The 6,811-nt window shown below is 49.6% G+C and overlaps 1 long non-coding RNA gene across 1 annotated transcript; it reads left to right on the top strand.

Moving 5' to 3' along the window:
* The first annotated feature begins 3,854 nt into the window (after positions 1–3,854).
* LOC125536266 (uncharacterized) lies at positions 3,855–5,916 on the top strand. Its single transcript, XR_007294975.2, has 2 exons — positions 3,855–5,438; positions 5,509–5,916. It is a non-coding gene; the product is annotated as an uncharacterized LOC125536266 (long non-coding RNA).
* The last annotated feature ends 895 nt before the right edge of the window (positions 5,917–6,811 follow it).

The following is a 6,811-nucleotide window of genomic DNA, read 5'->3' as shown; positions in this document are numbered from 1 at the left end:
CAGATCTAAAGGAGACCTTCGATAATCTCCGGGTCTACAAAATGATGCTTAACCCGGCTAAATGTGTTTTTGGAGTCCCAGCCGGCAAGCTCTTGGGTTTTTTGGTGTCCAACCGAGGTATCTAAGCTAACCCGTAGAAAATCAATGCAATTACATCCCTGGCCAAGCCAACATGCATCAATGGCATTCAACGGCTGGCGGGTCGTGTTGCTGCCTTGAGTTGGTTCATAAGCCGGCTGTCGTGGAATTGTCACGTCAGATGTCCTAGCGGCAGGACTTAGTCGTGAGGCCAACGCATCTATGTGGTAGCTTGAGAGGGGTTGAGCGGAATTGAGAAACGCAACACAAGACGAGGATTTAGACAGCTTCGGGCCCCGGGAAACATCATCCGGTAACAACCCTACATGCTGTTTGAGGCTAGATCTCATTATTATCATGAGGGAGTCACCGTAAACCGGCTCTCCTCTAATTGTATCTAGCCCTAGAGATTGTTATTTTCTTCTCCCTCTTTGGGGAGCCCTGCCCCTCCTTATATAAGTTAAAGGGGCGGGTTACATGTAGAGTCCATCTCGGACTAAGACTTAAACTATTTTGACTTCCCTTCCTGGGCTTCTTAATGTCTGCCGGTTTAACATTGTCTGCCGGTTTAACATTGTCTGTCGGTTTAACATTGTCTGTCGGGTTATGATTGACTTAACACCTGCCGGTGCTACCATCTGTCTTAACTCTGCCGGTTTACCATCTTTCTTAGCCATCTGTCTTAACTCTCCGCCGGTTTACCATCCGCCGATTTACCAAGTCCCAGCCGGTTTACAACTCCAGCCGGTTCATATCGCGGGGTATATCCCCGACATTAGCCCCCAGTTTAATTTGGATTTATCCATGTTAAACTGATCCTGAGCATCTTTAAATCCTTGTCATTTCCTTCTAGAAAATCCGGGTCAATAGGCCAGCTTCATAATCAATTTGCTGATATCGGTTTGTCATAGAGAAATATTGTGAAGAATAACTCCTTTGACTTCAGCTCCCAATGCTTAACAAAAATATTGGCCTTTGAAATACTCATTTGATCTTCAGCTGGTTTAAAAATGTAGAACTTACCGGTTTAAGAATGTAGAACTTTGCCGGTTTAAGACTTGAACTTGCCGGTTTATCATTGCCGGTTTACAAATATTGATGGCACCGGGTCATAATTGTAGTTAACATCAAGCTTGAAAATATACCTCTTATATGCCTATCACTTGTAGCCCCCATGTCTTAAGAAGGTAGCATAGCAACAGCTTAAGACTTGCTTCAATATGAATATCACAAGCTTTGAAGAAATCCGGGTTGTTCATCTCAATGACCAGTCAGAACTGAGTATTCCACATATGTAGCCCCCAAGTGCCGGGTTGTCATGCTTGCAGTAATCTGGGACTTGAAATTGCCTTATGCTCATAAAAACTTCAACCAGTGTAGCCCCCAAGGGTCGGGTTATTATGCAATAATGAGCATGGACTTTGTAAATATGATCATGTAAACTTGAGCAGCAATATGTAGCCCCCAAGGGCCGGCTCAATAAGATAATATTGAGCTGGGACTTGATATATTCTTCAATGAAAATAACTTCATATGATGTAACCCCCATCATGGGGCTTGAACCCACGTCCACAAGGTTAAGAGCCTTGTGCTTTACCAACTGAGCAGTGGATCCTTCAATAATAGATGAAAATTTGTGTACCTTGAATTGTTGACAGGAGCAATTGGTAGCCCCCAAGGGCCGTCTCATTATGATGTGATGAGTCGGGTCTTCAATAAGTGAGCAAACAATGACTTTGCATTAGCCCCCAAGTGTCATGGTGCATGCTTGCAGCGACATGAGACTTATGTATTTGATGTAATCCCTACTTGAATAATGTAGCCCCCAAGTGTCGGGTCGTAGGCCTGCAGCGACTCGGGACTATTCCTTCAATTGTAGAATAAATCATATCCATTGATAATATGATAGTCATTGCGCTAAAGCGACTTTGAAAACCTTAATCATAATACTGGTTATTTGATAACCATAAGAAAATCCAGCCGTGTTGGCTATTAAAGATTATGAATAATAATCTGGTTTGAAAACCGATTCCTGCCATATAAGCCGGTATATCCATGCACATATGACACATGCTATGATGATGTAATGATGATGTATGATGTAATATATGATGATGTATATGTATGATCAAGAGGGTTTAAGCTATGGTTCGGATACGACTAGAGCCCCCATGTAGTCATAATTACAGCATTGCGCCGATCAAGAGGTGTAGCTATGGTTCGAATACGACCAAGCCCCCAAGTGATTTCCCTGGTGCCCTTATGCCTATCAAGAGGTGTAGCTATGGTTCAAACTCATAGCCCCCCAAGTGATTTCCTTGGTGGCCTTATGTCTATCAAGAGGTGTAGCTATGGTTCGGATACGACCAAGCCCCCAAATGATTTCCCTGGTGCCCTTATGCTTATCAAGAGGGTGTAAGCTATGGTTCAGATATGACCAGAGCCCCCAAGTGATTTCCTTTGCGACTTTAAGCCTATCAAGAGGTGTGACTATGGTTCGAACATAGCCCCCATGTGATATTGTGAGCTGAGCTCAAGGGATACCCATGTTTGAGCTGTGCTGTGCAACAGACTCTCTTTGGCCCCTTATGATAATATTGGCTTGATAGCCGGGTTACCGAAATAAGCAGAGCTATGCTCTTATGATAACATCGGCTTGACAACCGGATCAAGAGGTGTAGCTATGGTTCGAATACGACCAAGCCCCCAAATGATACTGTGATATGTGCTCAAGGGGTACCTATGTTTGAGTTGTGCTTTTGCAACAAACTCTCTTTGGTCCCCTTATTTTTTCCTGAGAACTCGAACTTGCGAGAGATTATTCTTTTAACCGGAAATTCTTAAACCGGATATTAAGAGCTTCAAAGCTTTGTGAGAGACAACCGTCCCTTGAACCGAATTTTGCAACCGGAATCCTTCTTTTTTAAGCCAGAAATTTTATACCGGTCTTTAAATTTGCACCAATATGGCGATTTTAGGGTCATGCATTTAGATAATTTGGCAAGCCGGAGTAATTGCTCTTTTAAAGAAACAATATATAATATAAAAATATATTTAATGGATTTCACCTGATATATTAGGCCAGCAATTATCCACCGCGGAGTTGATGATCACCACAGTGAAGCTGAAACCAATTACGGCCGAGTTGGCCGTAGAAGCAGACAGATGATCCGGTCATGGCGTTGTAGGCCAGTGCGAACGAGTAAGTTGCCCTCCACGTTGCAAGCCGGCGTGAATGCGTGAACCGGTCGCGCAGGTGGACGGGCGAGCCGTCCGTGACCTGAATGCCGCGGCATATCGATGTAGTCCATATCGCAAGGATGGCGGCCTATGCGCCTCTTCGTTGGGCAGCATGACACGCGTAAACACCGATGCAGAGAAGCCGGTGCACACTCCGCCTGTGGCATGGCATCACTGATGATTTTGATTGGCTGTGCAACCGGCAGGCAGTACCGTGTTCTTTTGTCTTCACGTATGAATTGGTGGATTGATTCCATGTACTAAGAGCAGCAACATAGCTTTTGTAATAGCTCCTCGATATCTGAAGTGAGTAACCAGAGGTACTCTATAGCACTTTTTTTTACTCTGTCCATCACGTGGTCAGTAACCACTTTTTCCACTGCAGCCTCAGAACCAGAAGATAATATTCCCTCCGTCCGGAATTACTTGTCGCATAAATGGATGAAAATGGATGTATCTAGAATTAAAATACATCTGGATACATTTATTTTTATGACAAATATTTCCGAAGGGAGGGAGTGCTTGAGACTATTCCTTTTGCCCGACTGAACTTTTCCATTGCCATTCAGCTCGACGAGGACACGCACGTTTCTCTGTGGGCCTACCCAGCTCATCGCCTTACCCCGTGATCCTCATCCACACGTTCTCACCTAAACTCCTCATCAACAGTACCAGCACACCACTTTCTCTCTACATCTCATTTTCCTTCAAGTTTCGGTCATGCTGGCCGCACGCAGAGGCGGAGCAAAGAAGAGCTCGAACGTAGGCCTCGTTGGTAATTTGAGGCTGCAGCAGGAGCGCTCCAAACCGGCTCATGCCGACGGCGCTCATAGACAGGGCAGGCTGCGGGCAGACCCGACGAGGTAAAGCAGCAGAAAGAAACGACCGGCGCCTCATGGTGACGGCGGTTCAGAGTTGAGACCACGGCTATCGGCCAAGCCGGCAACAGCAGTGAAGGCAGGGCATCGCAGCACAATGGAAACAGCGCAGGCGACCCACAGGAGCGGCAGCAGGCAAAGGTTGCGCCAGGCAGTCCCTCGGCGGCGCTAGGCCGGCGGATGATGCGAGGGCGACACGGCAGTTCCGCTGAAGGTGGCATGAGTCCGGTTCGAGGCTGCATCAGCGGCGGTTTGAAAACAGAGCCACGGTGGTGGAGGCACGAGGCACCGGGCGGCCCAGTGGAAGGACGAGACGGCAGCGGTTTCGGAGCCGGAAACGACTCACAGCGGAGGAGAGGTTCGCGGCGGGTCATGGCGACTCACGGTAATAGTTGGGCAGGCCGGGTCACGGCGGCCGCGAGTCGACCGGGCCTCTCGAAGTGAAGGGCGGAGGTCGAAACAGTGCTTGAGGTGCGCTGTGCTCGACGGCAGCGGGGCCGTGGAGGCAGAGCTAAACCGGCGGGCCATCCGGTGGCGGTTCAAGAACTGCCGGTTTGGAGGCGGAGTCGCGCGGCGGGAAGGCGGAATCGAGACTAGGCCGGGCTTGGCTCGGTGTTGGCCCTGAGCGAGGGACGGCCTGCGGCGGCAGGGTGGCTCGTGCCGCTGCTGGAAACGGGCGCGTACGACGGCGGCTCAACGCGGCAACTCAGGGTCGCGTGCGCAAGCTTACACGAAGGCGGCTGGGGGCAGCCACAGCGAAGCCGAAACGGCTTGGGTGCCGCGGCAACTACAGCGACTCGGAACGGAGTAGCCACAGAACAAAGGCAGACATCGTGGGGACGGCGGCTCTCCGTGGCAACTCGGCAACGCGAGGGCGGTCTTGAAGCGGGTCGGCTTGGCAAGGCTGCGGCCGGAGCTAACCACGGCGGAGGAGGCGGCCGGCAGCTCGGGGCCGAGTAATGAGAGGCGTAGCGCAGGGGGCTCAAGACGGTCCCCAGTAAGTAGAGGCGGAGCCGGTTTGAGGCGCGGCTGCGGCCATGCAGTGGCGGTTCGAAGGTGACGCCGGCGAGGTGAAACGGCGTGACGAGGCTGCGGAGGCCTGACGGCTGTGAACCGGTGGAGGCGACAGCGTTTGAAGCCGCGGCCGGGCGAGGCAATCTGTCGTAGCCTCGGGAACCAGACGAAGCGCGGGTGGCTCGCAGCGGAGAAGAAGCCGGCCCGGCATGGTTTGATGCTTGTCCGGTTCGTGGCCATTCTTGATGAATCCTAATCCATGTCTCCCTTGAAGTCTGATTCCGGGTCGATAAGGCAGGTGTTAAGAGCGTGACGAGGCTGCAGAGCCTGTCCAGCGCAGCCGCCACTCGAAGTGGATGCAAGCGGGGGCATCTTGCGGGATGCAGAGCGGAGAGAACCAACTCCAACGGCGGCTCGGAATAAGCCATGAAGGCAACTTGGAGTGGAGGATGGCTCGGAACGGCACGGTGGCTCCCGCGCGGCGGAGACCAGGCGGCGATCTGTTCATGGAGTCGTCGGAGCCCAAATCCGTCTCCGGGTTGTGACCCCTTCTTTTTTTTCTTTTTTTCGTTTTTTTGACTTGACTTTGTATTATTTTTGGGAGTACCTAGAACTCATCTAGATGAGATATAATTTGGTTTCATTCACTTAAAAAACAAGAATATATAACATCTAGACGAGTTCTAGCAAAACTGATTATTTTTCTCTTCGATGGCTTATTGACTCGGACAGCCAACCAGCGGAATCAATTGATGCTTATCATGTAGCCTCTGCCGGTTTCGCTTTTGTATGATTCAAACCACGGAATAACCCGTTTGACTGTCTTCGGTTGATCTGACTGGAGCACAATGAAAAAATCATATCGATCTATGACAACTGCTCCAACTTAGTGGCCATAAAAACTGTTGTTGATTTCAGCGCAACCCACGGTCAGCCTGTTTGATTGGACCTTACCCCGTCAGCCTTTGGCGGTTTTCGAGGCGGCTTAACAAAAATCACAATGCGAATCCGGGTCATAACAACAGTTCGGTTTTGAAGCCTGCAGCGTAACCCTCCCAAACCTTAGACCTCATAGGTTATGAATCTGGATCAATGTCTTTGAAGTTGATCTTCCAAACCGGCTATTCTTCATCCGGAACAATTGTAAACTTCTCGATTCCTGAGATAAATCCCTTCAAGAACTCAACACCATCGTGCGCGTGCCCCATGGTGGGCGCCAACTGTCGTGGAATTGTCACGTCGGATGTCCTAGCGGAAGGACTTAGTCGTGAGGCCAATGCATCTATGTAGTATCTTGAGAGGGGTTGAGCGGAATCGAGAAACGCAACACAAAACGAGGATTTAGACAGCTTCGGGCCCCGGGAAACATCGTCCGGTAACAACCCTACATGTTGTTTGAGGCTAGATCTCATTATTATCACGAGGGAGTCGCTGTAAACCGGCTCTCCTTTAATTGTGTCTAGCCCTAGAGATTGTTGTTTTCTTCTCCCTCTTTGGGGAGCCCTGCCCCTCCTTATATAAGTTAAAGGGGCGGGTTACATGTAGAGTCCATCTCGGACTAAGACTTAAACTATTTTGACTTTCCTTCCTGGGCTTCTTAA

Source organism: Triticum urartu, chromosome 1A (genome assembly GCF_056163025.1).
Source record: "Triticum urartu cultivar PI428250 chromosome 1A, HENAU_Tu73, whole genome shotgun sequence".
Taxonomy (NCBI): Eukaryota; Viridiplantae; Streptophyta; class Magnoliopsida; order Poales; family Poaceae; genus Triticum; species Triticum urartu.
This window is presented reverse-complemented; position numbering and strand designations above follow the sequence as displayed.